The sequence below is a fragment of the Ursus americanus genome, chromosome 31 (assembly GCF_024610735.1).
Source record: "Ursus americanus isolate L20-20 chromosome 31, mUrsAme1.1.p, whole genome shotgun sequence".
NCBI classification, from domain to species: domain Eukaryota; kingdom Metazoa; phylum Chordata; class Mammalia; order Carnivora; family Ursidae; genus Ursus; species Ursus americanus.
Window position 1 is genome coordinate 14481087 of NC_142157.1, and position 17070 is coordinate 14498156.

Below are 17070 nucleotides of genomic sequence, written 5' to 3' on the forward strand. Positions count from 1 at the left end.
TTATTTCAGAGAGAGCATGAGTGGGGGGAGGGGGTGAGAGAAGAACAGAGGGGGAGGGAGGGGGCATGGAAAGAATCTCAAGCAGACTGCATGCTGATTGAAGAACCCCATGCAGGGCTCAATCCCAGGACTCTGAGATTACGACCTCAGCCGAAACCTGACTCGGATGTTTAACCAACTGAGACATCCAGGCGCCCTATATATTCTGTTTCTGTTTTTTCTCTGATGTAGATTGTTAATTTATTAAAAATTTGGGATGCGGTTCTCTCATGTGAAAGATTATTAGAACTTAAAAATAATCACTGTGAGCAACTTACAAGAAAAAATAAAGAATTGGAAAATTGGGTTAATGGTCTACAAAAGGAGCTATCACAAACAAAAGAAATTAAATTGCAGTTGGAGCAGCAAAAAGTGGAATGGGAACAAGAACTCTGCAGTTTGAGGTATGACGTCTTGGTTTCAAGGAAGTATTTGAACTATTTTTTTTTTTTTATTTTAAATAGGCTCCACACCCAGTGTGGGGCTTGAACTCACAGCCATGAGATCAAGAGTTGCATGCTCTACCGACTGAGCCAGCCAGGCACCCCTTGAGCTATTGACTTTTATACTACAGATATGTAGGAGAAGTTTTGTAGTTGCTAACTTACCTTCTAGGATTTTATAGGGAAGAAAACGTCTTTAGTATTGTGAAGTATGGGATTCTTCTGAATAATACAGCAAGTTCTTAACGGTGAATACTTCTACAAATAATTTAATGTATATTCCAAATCATAATTTTAATGACCATATAGAAGTCCATCATATGGAAACCTCATTATTTAACAAATTGAATTTTGGTTGGTTTTCATTTTTCTATACTTTAATTAAAGCTGTAAGGAATGTCTCTTATATAAATCTGTTTCTACGTTTCTGGTTAACTTACTTGGAATACATTCTTCAATATAGTATTGGTTACTTAAAGACAGGATTTTATCCTCCTCATGAATAACTCCAATTTTAATTTAAATGACAGTTAAATTTGTCATAGAGTAAAACTACAGGTACATATAGTATGTGAAATAAAATTTCTTTACAAAACATTTAACTAGTTCCATCATAGTCTCAAGGTGATTTAGCCTGCATTTTCACATAAAAATCCAAAACTGAGGTGCCTGGGTGGCTCAGTTGGTTCAGTGTCCTATTCTTGGTTTTGGCTCAAGTCATGATCTCAGGGTTGTAAGATCCAACCCCAAGTTGGGCTCTGCACTCAGCGCAGAGTCGGCTTGAGATTCTTTTCCCTCCTCTCTCCCTCTACTTCTTCCCCTGCTCATGCTCTCTCTCTAAAAATAAATAAAATCTTAAAAAAAAAAAAAGAGCCAACATTCACATTTATTTCAATTTACTTTCCATCCCTTAACTCAGAAAATACACATACAGCAAATATGAGAAGCCAAGGATTCCAATAAGCTATTAATTTTAGCTATAAATATCATAGTTCCTATTAGGATAAAACTGAATTTTTTATTTTATATCTAAATAACATATATATATATTTTAAAAACCAACAGTGTAGATCATGGAAAGTATAGAGGATTTTTAAAGCATATATATATATATGGGGGCGGGACATAAGGGGCTGTGACATTTTGGTCCAGTGGCTAAAGTAATAGTCTCAATTTAAATGCATTTGTCTGCAAGAGTCAAATAGTGACATTCATAATGTCCTCATCCAAAGGAGAGGGTTTTATTATTTTCCACAAGAATTGATGAGCTTTCCATAAGCTCAAAACTATTGCTACTGACAACATATGTTTCAGTTTTGGGGCAGTTACTTCATCACCTCTATATTAATAGAGAGGTTAGCTTAACGCTTCCACTGACGAACAGGAGGAAAAGTGTAGCCTGTTCAGAGACTTTCTTTTGGATGTTAGTGTCCTACTTTTGAGACAAGTAGCAATTTGCTCCAAGTGGTATCCTATTTTATTACAAGGTGCTTTTGAAACAATCATATGCTAATGATAATTAATTGATGAGTATTTTATTCCTAATAAAACAGCTCAGTGTATTTCCCCCCATTTTGTATTTCTTACCATTTTAAACATCATGAAGAGGAAATAAAATTTATTGCAGCAGCAAATAATCTGATGATTTTTCTAAGAGCTGTATACATTTTACCTTATTTACCACCAGTATTTTGAAATATAAGGCTCCTTTTGTATTGATGATTTCCACTAGAGAAGAACTGCAGTTTGGTGCAAGAGCACTAGTAGTGGAGTAAGAAGACCTGAGGAAAGTCCTGCAGCTCACTTACTATTTTTAACCTCTCCATTCTAGAATTGTGATAACTAAAAGTGGTCATTGAAGTATGTAGAAGTGGATAATAGGGGTGCCTGGGTGGCTCAGTTGGTTAAGTGTCTACCTTCGGCTCAGGTCATGATCCCAGGGTCCTGGGATCGAGCCCCATGTCCAGATCTCTGCTCGTCGGGGAGCCTGCTTTCCTCTGTCCCTCTGCCTGCCACTCTACCTGCTTGTGCTCTCTCTCTGTCAAATAAATAAAATCTTTAAATAAAATGAATAATAATCAACAAGGTCAATTGAGAGTATTGCAGAAGAAGAAACATAAAATATATAGGGCAACAGATATTAGACTCCCTAGCCTAGTCCTGCATCACAGTAATCTGCAGGGGTATGTTGTGCAAATGACATCTGCAGATTCTGTCTTACACTGCAAATTATTTTTAGAGGTACCTGTGATGTTTTGTGAAGTAGAAATCTACTTCTAGTCAATTTATAAACAGCAATTTCTTTTTAATTAGTAACTAAATTATTCTAATGGAAGAGTAATTATGACTATGTGGGAAAAAACGATAATTTTCAATTCTAACTTTCTTGAATAATTTCAAAATTTCTTTCCCTACAATATCTACCGAGTTATTATTGACTAAAACTTACTACTAAACTGCATAATGCTTTCTCATTGCTTCTTTTTAACTCTGTATATCTTTTGGAAGAGATTGAAGTGAGAAATTAAAACCATGAGCCCTAGAAAGGAAAAAATTAAGAACATAGAAATTTCGGGGCGCCTGGGTGGCTCAGTCGTTAAGCGTCTGCCTTTGGCTTAGGGCGTGATCCCAGCATTCAGGGATCAAGCCCCCCATCAGGCTCCTCCACTGGGAGCCTGTTTCTTCCTCTCCCACTCCCCCTGCTTGTGTTCCCTCTCTCGCTGGCTGTCTCTCTGTCAAATAGATAAATAAAATCTTAAAAAAAAAAAAAAAAAGAACATAGAAATTTCATTTGGACAGTAAACCAACATATGTGGAACCAGATCATGAAATGAACTTTTTATTGCTTACAAAACAAATTTTAAAATAAGTCCATTTATTTGCAGGTTTTCCTTCAAAAGGGAAAAAGAAAATGGAAGAAATACTGATATGTTATATGAAAAAATTAAGGAGCAATTAAAAAGAAAAGTACAGCAGTATAATAAAGAAGCTGAACTGAAACAACAGCTTGAAGTTACTCTTCGGACACGGGATGAGGAATTGAGGACTGTAAGAAATAATTTGAATCAGGTACATCTTTGATAAAAATTGTATATTTCCATCAATATTATTTATAATATCCCTTTGATTTAATGTATATTATTAGTTTGAGGTTTGGACCCAACTTTATTTCTTTCCCGTTGGATATCCACTTACTGCAACCTGTTCGTTGTATAAACATAGGTTATTCTTTAATTTCAGAGAACATCATGATAATGTCATTTTATTGAGTTCCAGCTAAAAGTCTCCTTTGTTTCACTTAGATTTTTAATAGTCATGGAAAAGAAAAAGGTCTGTTGCATAAAAACCACAGGTGTCAGGATCAACTTGCCATGCTAAGACTGGAAATAGGCACTATAAACAATCAAAACCGGGAAAAAGAAAAGAAGTACTGTGAAGACATTGCAATTATAAAAGAGAAAAATGCCAGCCTTCAAAAGACCATAAAACTGACCGAGGAAACATTAAGAAAAACAATATTCCTGTATAGTGGACAGATTAATGCTCTGACCGCTGAGAATACAATGCTAAAGTCAAAATCGGAGGGCAAGGAGGAAAATAAGGAAAGACTGGATGCAAAAGTTGAATCATGCCGAGCTAGACTAGCTAGTGCTATACAGGATCGTGATCAAATTCAGACATCAAAGAGAGACCTAGAACTTCCTTTCCAGAGAGCAAAAGATGAATGTGTTCCTGTGCAGGAGAAATTGAATTTCGATGTGTCTAACCTGAAAGATAACAATGAGCTGCCTTCTCAGAATCTTTCGAAAGGTGAAGGTCAACTCAATACTTTAGAAATTGAGCTCCATCACACAAGAGATGCCCTCGGAGAAAAGACTTTGGTTTTAGAACGTGTACAGGGAGACCTAAGTCACACACAGTGTCAGAAAAAGGAAATTGAACACATGTATCGAAATGAACAAGATAAAGTGAATAAATACGTTGGACAGCAGGAATCCTTAGAAGAGAGATTTTCTCAACTACAAAGTGAAAATACGTTGCTTCAACAGCAACTAGATGATGCTTACAACAAAGCTGCCAGTAAAGAAAAGATAGTAATTAATATCCAAGACCAGTTACAGGATATTCTAGAAAAACTTCAGGCTGAAAGTGAAAAACAAGCTCTTATGTTGGAAGAGAGAAATGAAGAGTTAATGAATGAATTTAATCTTTAAAAAAAAAAGAATTTATCAGTATGAAAAGGAGAAAGTAGAAAGGGAAGTATCCAGAAAGATAAATATTTTTCAAGCTTCCTGAGAGAAAATTCAAAGTGATATTTGATTATGGATTATTATATTATTATTATTATTATTAATTATTATTTTCCTTTTTAGAGAGAAAGAGTGCACCTGCACATGAATGGGGGTAGGGCAAAGGGAGAGGAAGAGAGAAACCCAAGAAGGCTCCACATTGGAGAACTCCACCTCAGGACCCCGAGATCATGACCTGAATGATTATGGCTGAATTTTGAATCTAGTTGAATATAAAAAATATATAGACTATAAGCCAGGGTTAACTTGTATCTAGTAAATAAAAATTAAATTTAAAGAAGAAATTAAGTCATATCAGAAGTCAGGTATGTAGTCAATGTAACATGCCAACAGTGAATCTGTAGCTGATTAAATAATATAAAGTGTTTTAGGATGCTGATATTAACGAGAATATAGAATCTCTAAGGGCGGAAATGAGAGCAAATCTGCCAGAAATTAAAAATGCTATGAATCAAATGCAGTCTAAACTAGATGCTCTGATGGCCAGGATAAATGAGGCAGAAGACGAATTAGTGAATTGGAAGATGGGATCGTAGAAGAGAGAGTTAAAACGGAAATTTGGCTCAAAAATAATCCAATCTCTGAATGTAGATTACAGGAGATTACTGACTCAATGAAAACGTTCCACTCTCAGAATCATCAGCATCCCCAAGCGGGTGGAGAAAGAGAGGTCTAGAAGAGATATTTGAACAAACTGTAGCTGAGAACTTCCCTAATCTGGCAAAGGAACCAAGCATTCATGTCCAAGAGGCAGAGAGGACCCCTCCCAAGATCAAAGACAACAGACCTACACCACATCACGTCACAGTGCAATTCGCAAATATTAGATCCAAGGATAGTGGCCAGGGGGAAGAAAATCCTTACGTACAAAGGGAAAAATACAAAAATAACGTCAGACCTGTCTACAGAGACCTGGCAGGCCAGGAAGGGTTGGCAGGGCATTTTCAAAGCTCTATCTGAGAAGAACATGCAGCCAAGGATCCTTCATCCAGCAAGGCTGTCATTCAGAATTGATGGAGAGATAAGGACCTTCCAAGACTGGCAGAAACTGAAGGAATCTGTGACCACCACCAAGCCAGCCCTACATGAGATATTAAGGGGGGTTCGATAAAAGTAAAAAGGCCCCAAGAGTGATACAGAACAGAAATTTACAATCTATAGAAACCAAGACTTCACAAGCAACATGACATCATTAAAATCATATCTCTCAATAATCACTCTCAATGTGAATGGCCTAAATGCTCCCATAAATGCCACAGGGTTGCAGATTGGATAAAAAGACATGACCCATCCAATTGCTGTCTACAAGAGACTCCTTTTGAACCTAAAGATACATCCAGACTGAAAGTGAAGGGATGGAAAACCATTTTTCATGCCAATGGACCTCAAAAGAAAGCTGGGGTAGCAATTCTCATATCAGACAGATTAGATTTTAAACTAAACACTGTTGTTAGAGATACAGAAGGACACCATATTATTCTTAAAGGATGTATCCAACAAGTGGATATAACAAATTTTATAAATATCTATGCCCCCAACAAGGGAGCAGCTAGATACACACGCCAACTCTTAACCAGAATAAAGAGACATATAGATAATAATACATTAATAGTAGGGGACCTCAACACTCCACTCTCAGCAATAGACAGATCACCTAAGCAGAAAATCAACAAAGAAGCAAGAGCTTTGAATGACATACTGGACCAGATTGACCTCATAGATACATACAGAACACGACACCCCAGAACAACAGAATACTCATTCTTTTCGAATGCACATGGAACGTTCTCCAGAATAGACATACTGGGTCACAAAACAGGTCTCAACCGATACCAAAAGACTGAGATTATTCCCTGCATATTCTCAGACCACAATGCTTTGAAACTGGAACTCAATCACAAGGAAAAATTTGGAAGAAACTCAAACACTTGGAAACTAAGAACCATCCTGCTCAAGAATGATTGGGTAAACCAGGAAATTAAAAATCAGTTTAAACAATTTATGGAGACCAATGAAAATGAAAACACATCGGTCCAAAACCTATGGGACACTGCAAAGGCCGTCCTAAGGGGAAAATACATAGTCATCCAAGCCTCACTCAAAAGAATAGAAAAATCTAAAATGCAGTTTTTATATTCTCACCTCAAGAAGCTGGAACTGGAACAGAAGAACAGGCCTAACCCATGCACGAGAAGGCAGGTGGTCAACATTAGAGCAGAGATCAATGAATTAGAAACCAGGAGCACAGTAGAGCAGATCAACAGAACTAGAAGCTGGTTCTTTGAAAGAATAAATAAGATCGATAAGCCACTGGCCATACTTATTCAAAAGAATAGAGAAAGGACCCAAATTAATAAAATTATGAATGAAAGGGGAGAGATCACGACCAACACCAATGAAATAGGAAGGATCATTAGAAACTTTTATCAACAGCTCTATGCCAATAAATTAAACAACCTGGAAGAAATGAATGCCTTCCTGGAAACCTATACATACACTACCAAGACTGAAATGGGAAGAAGTTGATTATTTAAACAGACCGATTAATTATGAAGAGATTGAAGCAGTGATCAAAAACCTCGCCAAAAACAAGAGTGCAGGGCCTGACAGATTCCTCGGGGAATTCTACCAAACATTCAAGAAGAAATAATACCTATTCTCCTGAAGCCGTTTCAAAAAATAGAAACAGAAGGAAAACTACCAAACTCATCCTATGAGGCCAGTATTACCTTGATCCCCAAACCAGGCAAAGACCCCATCAAAAAGGAGAGTTACAGACAAATATCCCTGGTGAATATGGACGCCAAAATCCTCAACAAGATCCTAGCTAGTAGGATCCAACAGTACATTAAAAGGATTATGCATCATGACCAAGTGGGATTCATCCCTGGTATGCAAGGGTGGTTCAACATTCGCAAATCGATCAGTGTGATAGATCATATCAACAAGAAAAGAGTCAAGGACCATATGAGCCTCTCAAGTGACGCCGAAAAAGCATTTGACAAAATACAGCATCCTTTCCTGATTAAAACCCTTCAGAGTGTAGGGATAGAGGGTACATAACTCAATTTCATAAAAACCATCTATGAAAAGCCTACAGCGAATATCATTCTCAATGGGGAAAAGCTGAAAGCCTTTCCCTTAAGATTAGGAACACGACAAGGATGCCCACTCTCACCATTATTATTCAACATAGTACTAGAAGTCCTTGCAACAGCAATCAGACAACAAAAAGGGATAAAAGGTATCCAAACTGGCAAAGAAGAAGTCAAACTGTCTCTCTTCGCAGATGACATGAATACTCTATATAGAAAACCCAAAGAAATTTCTCACGTACCAAGAAATTTCTCATGTACCAAGGCAAAGGTATCAGAATTACGTCAGACCTGTCTACACAGACCTGGAATGAGAGGAAGGGTTGGGGGGGGGCATTTTTAAAGCTCTTTCAGAGAAAAACATGCAGCCAAGGATCCTTTATTCAGCAAGGCTGTCATTCAGAATTGATGGAGAAATAAAGACATTTCAGAATCACCAGTCACTAACCAATTTCGTAACCACGAAACCAGCCCTACAGGAGATATTAAGGGGGGTTCTATAAAGGTAAAAAGGCCCCAAGAGTGATACAGAAGAGAAAGTCACAACCAATACAAAGACTTTACTGGCAACATGGCATCATTAAAGCATATCTCTCAGTACTCAGTCTTAATGTAAATGGTTTGAACCATCCCATAAAGCGCCACAGGGTTGCAGATTGGATAAAAAGAAATGACCCATCCATTTGCTGTCTACAAGAGACTCATTTCGAACCCAAAGATGCATTCAGACTGAGAGTAAGGGGATGGAGTACCATCTTTCACACAAATGGACCTCAAAAGAAAGCTGGGGTAGCAATTCTCATAATAGATAGATTGGATTTTAAACTAGAGACTATAGTTAGAGACGCAGAAGGGCACTATATTATTCTTAAAGGAAGTATTCAACAAGTGGATATGACAATTATAAATATATATGCCCCCAACAGGGGAGCAGCAAGATACACAAGCCAACTCTTAACCAGAATAAAGAGACATATAGATAAAAATACATTAGTAGTAGGGGACCTCAACACTCCACTATCAGAAATAGACAGAACACCCTGGCAAAGACTAAGCAAAGAATCAAAGGCTTTGAATGCCATACTCGACGAGCTGGACCTCATAGATATATACAGAACACTACACCCCAGAACCAAAGAATACTCATTCTATTCTAATGCCCATGGAACATTCTCAAGAATAGACCATGTTCTGAGACACAAAACAGGTCTCAACCGATACCAAAAGATTTAAATTATCCCCTGCATATTCTCAGACCACAACGCTCTGAAATTGGAACTCAACCACAAGGAAAAAATTGGAAGAAACTCAAACACTTGGAGACTAAGAACCATCCTGCTCAGGAATGACTCAATAAACCAGGAAATCAAAAATCAAATTAAACAATTTATGGAGACCAACGAGAATGAAAACACAACAGTCCAAAACCTATGGGATACTGCAAAGGCAGTCCTAAGGGGGAAATACACAGCCATCCAAGCCTCACTCAAAAGAATAGGAAAATATAAAATGCAGTTTTTAAATTCTCACCACAAGAAGCTGGAACAGCAACAGAGGGACAGGCCTAATCCACACACCAGGAAGCTGTTGACCAAAATTAGAGCTGAAATCAATCAAGCAGAAACCAGAAGTACAGTAGAGCAGATCAACAGGACTAGAAGCTGGTTCTTTGAGAGAATCAATAAAATTGACAGACCACTGGCAAGACTTATCCAAAAGAAAAGAGAAAGGACCCAGATTATTAAAATTATGAATGAAAAAGGAGAGGTCACGACGAACACCATTGAAATTGGAAGGATTATTAGAAATTTTTATCAACAGCTATATGCCAATAAACTAAGAAATCTGGAAGAGATGGAATCCTTCCTGGAAACCTATAAACTACCAAGATTGAAACAGGAAGAAATTGATTTCTTAAACAGGCCAATTAATTATGAAGAAATTGAGTCAGTGATAAACAACCTTCCAAATAACAAAACTCCAGGCCCGGATGGTTTTCCTGGGGAATTCTACCAAACATTCAAAAAACAAATAATACCTATTCTCCTAAAGCTATTTCAAAAAATAGAAACAGAAGGAAAGCTACCAAACTCATTCTATGAAGCCAATATTACCTTGATCCCCAAACCAGGCAAAGACCCCCTCAAAAAGGAGAATTACAGACCGATTTCCCTAATGAATATGGACGCCAAAATCCTCAACAAGATACCTGCTAATAGAATCCAACAGTACATTAAAAGGATTATCCATCATGATCAAGTGGGATTCATACCTGGGATGCAAGCGTGGTTCAATATTCGCAAATCAATCAGCGTGATACATCATATCAACAAGAAAAGACTCAGGAACCATATGATCCTCTCAATTGATGCTGAAAAAGCATTTGACAAAATACAGCATCCTTTCCTGATTAAAACCCTTCAGACTGTAGGAATAGAGCGTACATTTATCAATCTCATAAAAGCCATCTATGAAAAGCCTACTGCAAATATTATTCTCAATGGGGAAAAGCTGGAAGCCTTTCCCTTAAGATCAGGAACTCGGCAAGGATGCCCACTCTCGCCACTATTATTCAACATAGTACTAAAAGTCCTTGCAACAGCAATCAGACGACAAAAAGGGATCAAAGGTATCCAAATCGGCATAGAAGAAGTCAAAATGTCTCTCTTCGCAGATGACATGATACTCTATATGGAAAACCCAAAAGAAGCCACTCCCAAACTACTAGAAGTTATAGAGCAATTAAGTAATGTGGCGGGACACAAAATCAATGCTCAGAAATCAGTTGCATTTCTATACACGAATAACGAGACCGAAGAAAGAGAAATTAGGGAATCCATCCCATTTACAGTAGCACCAAAAACCATACGTTACCTTGGAATTAACTTAACCAGAGACGTAAAAGACCTATATTCTAGAAACTATAAATCACTCTTGAAAGACATTGAGGAAGACATAAAAAGATGGAAAGATATTCCATGCTCATGGATCGGAAGAATTAACATAGTTAAAATGTCCATGCTACCCAGAGCAATCTACACTTTCAATGCTATCCCGATCAAAATACCGAGGACATTTTTCAAAGAACTGGAACAAACAGTCCTTAAATTTGTATGGAAACAGAAAAGGCCCCGAATCTCCAAGGAACTGCTGAAAAGGAAAAACAAAGCTGGGGGCATCACAATGCCGGATTTCGAGCTGTACTACAAAGCTGTGATCACAAAGACAGCATGGTACTGGCACAAGAACAGACTCATAGACCAATGGAACAGAATAGAGAATCCAGAAATGGACCCTTGGCTCCTGGGCAACTAATATTTGATAAAACAGGAAAAAACATCCGGTGGGAAAAAGACAGTCTCTTCAATAAATGGTGCTGGGAAAATTGGACAGCTACATGCAAAAGAATGAAACTTGACTGCTATCTCACACCATACACAAAAATAAACTCCAAATGGATGAAAGACCTCGATGTGAGGCAGGAATCCATCAAAATTCTAGAGGAGAACATAGGCAGCAACCTCTACGACATTGGCCAAGCAACCTTTTTCATGACACATCCCCAAAGGCAAGAGAAACAAAAGATAAAATGAACTTATGGGACTTCATCAAGATTAAAAGCTTCTGCACAGCCAAGGAAACAGTCAAAAAAACTAAGAGGCAACCCACGGAATGGGAGAAGATATTTGCAAATGACACTACAGATAAAGGACTGGTATCCAAGATCTACAAAGAACTTCTCAAACTCAATACACGAGAAACAAATAAACAAATCAAAAAATGGGCAGAAGATATGAACAGACACTTTTCCAATGAAGATATACAAATGGCTAACAGACACATGAAAAAATGTTCAAAATCATTAGCCATCAGGATCAAAACCACACTGAGATACCACCTTACACCAGTTAGAATGGCAAAAATAGACAAGGCAAGAAACAACAATTGTTGGAGAGGATGTGGAGAAAGGGGATCCACCCTACATTGTTGGTGGGAATGCAAGCTGGTACAGCCACTCTGGAAAACAGTGTGGAGGTCCCTTAAAAAGTTAAAAATTGAGCTACCCTATGATCCAGCCATTGCACTACTGGGTGTTTTCCCCAAAGATACAGACGTAGTGAAGAGAAGGGCCATATGCACCCAATGTTCATAGCAGCAATGTCCACATTAGCTAAATCGTGGAAGGAGCCGAGATGCCCTGCAACAGATGACTGGATTAAGAAGCTGTGGTCCATATATACAATGGAATATTACTCAGCTAATAGAAAGAACGAGTACTCAACATTTGCTGCAACATGGACGGCCCTGGAGGAGATAATGCTAAGTGAAATAAGTCAAGCAGAGAAAGACAACTATCATATGATTTCTCTCATCTACGGAACATAAGAACTAGGATGATCAGTAGGGGAAGAAAGGGATAAAGAAAGGGGGGGTTATCAGAAGGGGGAATGAAACATGAGAGACTATGGACTATGAGAAACAAACTGAGGGCTTCGGAGGGGAGGGGGGTGGGGGGAATGGGATAGACCGGTGATGGTTTGTAAGGAGGGCACGTATTGCATGGTGCACTGGGTGTTATACGCAACTAATGAATCATCTAGCCTTACATCGGAAACCGGGGATGTACTGTATGGTGATTAACATAATATAATAAAAAATCATCAAAAAAAGAAAGAAAGAAAGAAAACCCAAAAGACTCCACCCCCAAACTACTAGAACTTATAGAGCAATTCAGTAATGTGGCGGGATACAAAATCAATGCTCAGAAATCAGTTGCATTTCTATATATGAACTATGAGACTGAAGAAAGAGAAATTAGGGAATCCTTTCCATTTACAATAGCACCAAAAATCATACGCTATCTCGGAATTAACTTAACCAGAGACGTAAAGGATCTATATTCTAGAAACTATTCTTGAAAGATATTAAAGAAGACACAAAAAGATGGAAAAATATTCCATGTTCATGGATTGGAAGAATAAACATAGTTAAAATGTCTATGCTACCCAGAGCAATCCACACTTTCAATGCCATCCCAATCAAAATATCAATGACGTTTTTCAAAGAACTGGAACAAACAGCCCTAAATTTGTGTGGAACCAGAAAAGTCCCCGAATTGCCAAGGAATTGCTGAAATGGAAAAACAAAGGTGGGGGCATCACGTTGCCGGATTTCAAGCTATACTGCAAAGCTGTGATCACAAGGACAGCATGGTACTGGCACAAAAACAGACACATAGACCAATGGAACAGAATAGAGAACCCAGAAATGGACCCTCAGCTCTTTGGGCAACTAATCTTTGACAAAGCAGGAAAAAACATCCATTGGAAACAAGACAGTCTCTTCAATAAATGGTGCTGGGAAAATTGGACAGCTATATGCAAAAGAATGAAACTTGACCACTCTCTCACACCATACACAAACATAAACTCCAAATGGATGAAAGACCTCGATGTGAGGCAGGAATCCATCAAAATCATAAAGGAGAATATAGGCTGCAACCTCTTTGACATCGGCCACAGCAACTTTTTTCATGACACATCTCCAAAGGCAAGAGAAACAGGAAAAAATGAACTTGTGGGATTTCATCAAGATAAAAAGCTTCTGCATAGACAAGGAAACAGTCAAAAACACTAAGAGGCAGCCCACGGAATGGGAGAAGATATTTGCAACTGACATTACAGATAAAAGACTAGTATCCAAGATCTACAAAGAACTTCTCAAACTCAATACACAGGAAACAAATAATCAAATAAAAAAAATGGGCAGAAGATATGAACAGACACTTTTCCAATGAAGATATACAAATGGCTAACAGACACATGAAAAAATGTTCAAAATCATTAGCCATCAGGGAAATTCAAATCAAAACAATCCTGAGACACCACCGTATGCCAGTTAGAATACCAAAAATTGACAAGGCAGGAAACAACAAATGTTGGAGAGGATGTGGAGAAAGGGGATCCCTCTTACACTGTTGGTGGGAATGCAAGTTAGTACAGCCACTTTGGAAAACAGTGTGGAGGTCCCTTAAAAAGTTAAAAACTGAGCTACCCTATGATCCATCAATTGCACTACGGGGTATTTACCCCAAAGATACAGACGTAGTGAAGAAAAGGGCCATATGCACCCCAATGTTCATAGCAGCATTGTCCACAATAGCTAAATTGTGGAAGGGGCTGAGATACCCTTCAACAGATGACTGGATTAAGAAGATGTGCTCCATATATACGATGGAATATTACTCAGCCATCAGAAAGAATGATTACACAACATTTGCAGCAACATGGACGGTACTGGAGGAGATTATGCTAAGTAAAGTAAGTCAAGCCGAGAAAGACAATTATCATATGGTTTCACTCATTTATAGAACATAAGAAATAGGAAGATCGGTAGGAGAAGGAAGGGAAGAATGAATGGGGGGGGGTAAACAGAAGGGGGAATGAACCATGAGAGACTGTGGACTCTGGGAAACAAAGTGAGGGCTTCAGAGGGAAGGGGGGTGGGGGACTGGGATAGGCCGGTGATGGGTAGTAAGGAGGGCACATATCGCATGGTGCACTGGGTGTCATACGTAAATAATGAATCATGGAACATTACATGAAAAACTAAGGGTATACTGTATGGTGACTAACATAATAAAAAATTATTATAAAAAAACAAAAAACCAAAAAACAAACAAACAAAAAAAAGAAATGGAAGTCATTCTTGAGGGATGCTTAGATTTTCCTTTGAAAATCTTTTATTATTGCTGTAAAGTTAAAGTCCCAGAGAAATTTCAGAGATTCAAAAGAACATTCAGCAAGGGATCAATTACAGTTCTACCCAATTGGAATATTTTGACCAAAATGAAGACTTCAGCAACTTGATAACTCACTTGTATATTTGTTTGCTTCTACACACCCTGCCACGTTTTCTTTAGACTCTTATTGGCAAATACATCTCTTGAAACTCGATGTTAACTTTTTCCAGTTCACCTACAGGCTCTTAAGACATTATGCTCCATCATCATCACTCACCATCTTATATCTCTAATGTATCACAAATCTTATTTTATGATATAGCATTGTCAGCAGATACACTGCCTAGAGTGACACAGAGAATACTTCATGGGCGTCTAAAGTGGCCTTGTAGATAAGTAAGTCTATCATTTCAAAGATATTCCTATCCCCACAGAAACGTCTCATCATTGGAGGTTTTCCAGTGTCCCAAAGTGTGTCTGAGATAGTAAGCACCCAAAGAAGATGCCCATTACAAAAGCTTATAACTATCATACAGATATAATCCTAAGGAAGCCATGGTCACTTGGCTCCGTCCCAGAGGGATTTTAAATTCAGAGATATGTAATCCCGACAGGACGTCCAACAATTTCATACATATTTCAACATCTTTAAAGAAGATATATTACATAAACAACAAACTTATTAAAATCCTCTCTTTTTCTGTTTTATTACGTCCTAAGGCCCTGGAAACCAACCGCTCACTTTCCTTCCCCAGAAGAATTGCTTATGCTTCTATATCTTTCTATCATGCAGATTTCTTTCTTGACAAAGTTCGTAAGTTCTTCACAGAGCCCCCTAGCAAAAGATATGCCTTGATACAGACCTCTGGACACTAGCTCTCTTCTGTGCTCTTCTTCTCTGTAAAAAATCCACCTGCTTTGCTTTTGACCTTTCTATCCCATCCTCATTCCATCAATTTTGCACATAAAGCCTAAAGAATTGCCTGGAATTTGGGAACATCTCCTCTATATTCAGGGAAAGATAGGGAACTGAGCAGGCCAAACCAGAACCTTCCTCATATGCTGATTGCTTTTGTCCTATCACACCTATTAAGTATAAGACTAGTCAAACAATATCCTAAAAGTGTACATGTCTCCTGTATAGGCTCATTTCCAAAGAGCCTTCCAATTCAAAAGCAATGCTTTGTAGAAAACAGAGACAGCCATTTGCCTCTGGTAAATGATTCAAGAAAGTCCAACACGATAGCACCATCTCTCAAAGGCTTCGCACAGCTGAGCTTTAGGTGACATAAAAATTCCCCATTTGTCGCCTAGTAAAAGAAGAATAGCTTATTCTCCTACTGGGACTAAATTAAAAGATGCGGCTGTTCCATCATATTTAGCAGCACTCCTGTAACGCACAAAAGCTTCTGTGGCACTGATTAAGAGGAGAAAACGTCATCTGGCTTGTAGAAAGGATCTGTAACTAAAACAAAAGTATTCTCACCCTTGACTAAACATTTACTGTCAACAATCTGTCTTCTGTATGTGCCCAGGAAAACAACACTCCCAAACACACACACATAAACACAAATGTTCTATTCACAATAAATCCGCTCTAAGAACAATTATCTAGGAATCATTTTTCTTTGCCTTTGAAGTTAAATGCTTTACAAATGAACGTCAGGATTAAATGTGCCTCCTCCAGTAGTGGAGGTCCACAGGCGACTTTGCTGCCAGTTTTCAAAAGAAAGAGAAGAAAGAAAGGGATTATTTTCTTAGCCCTTACTACGGTCATTATCTTGGTTGTTATTTCCACAAATAGGTTTCATTTATCCAAAATTAACTGTCTAGAATCTTTACGCTTCAATTTGGTGAAGGGCATAACCCTCATTTTCCTTGTGTGTGTCCTATCCTTGCTGTGGACAAGAAATCTCTCTGCGCCTTGGTCTTCAAACACTGAAATGAGTTCATCCAACGTAGCCATTGTTCTAACACGACTTCTCTTTCTGGGATTTTAAGTCTTTTTAAGTGAGATCCAAATGTTGGAAACCTTGGATAAAAGACTTCTGTCTTCCTTATGACAACATAAACAAAATATTTATTTAAACAATAGATAAAACATTTTTTTGTTTTACTTCCTGTGCTGTTAATACCTCCAAAAGGGAGAAATCTCAACTTAAAGTATGTTAACATTATTTACACAATGTTAAATGTCCATTATATTTCAATAAAGCTAGAAAAAATATGTTAATGTTTTTGTTATTTAAGAAATTGTTACTATAATTTACAATTATAATTATTTCACTTTAAGCCTTACACATTTTTTGAAATGTTTTCTTTGTGAAATAAGTTAGGAAAGAAACAGAAAAGATTATGATAAATGCATTTAATAAATACTCCTCTAATTTCCTTATTTTCCAATGTCTTGAAACTGTATTCTAAATCTTACTCATTCCTAT

The 17070-nt window shown here is 37.8% G+C and overlaps 1 protein-coding gene and 1 pseudogene across 2 annotated transcripts in view; one reads left to right on the plus strand and one right to left on the minus strand.

The window, feature by feature from the left end:
* Window positions 1–17070, minus strand: part of LOC123778677 (uncharacterized) — a 177951-nt gene that overhangs the window by 86041 nt on the left and 74840 nt on the right. The gene's annotated exons all lie outside the window — the stretch shown is intronic.
* LOC148107380 (ankyrin repeat domain-containing protein 26 pseudogene) lies at window positions 214–4745 on the plus strand (annotated as a pseudogene). The gene is made up of 2 exons (XR_015722493.1): window positions 214–443; window positions 3368–4745. The product of XR_015722493.1 is annotated as an ankyrin repeat domain-containing protein 26 pseudogene (transcript).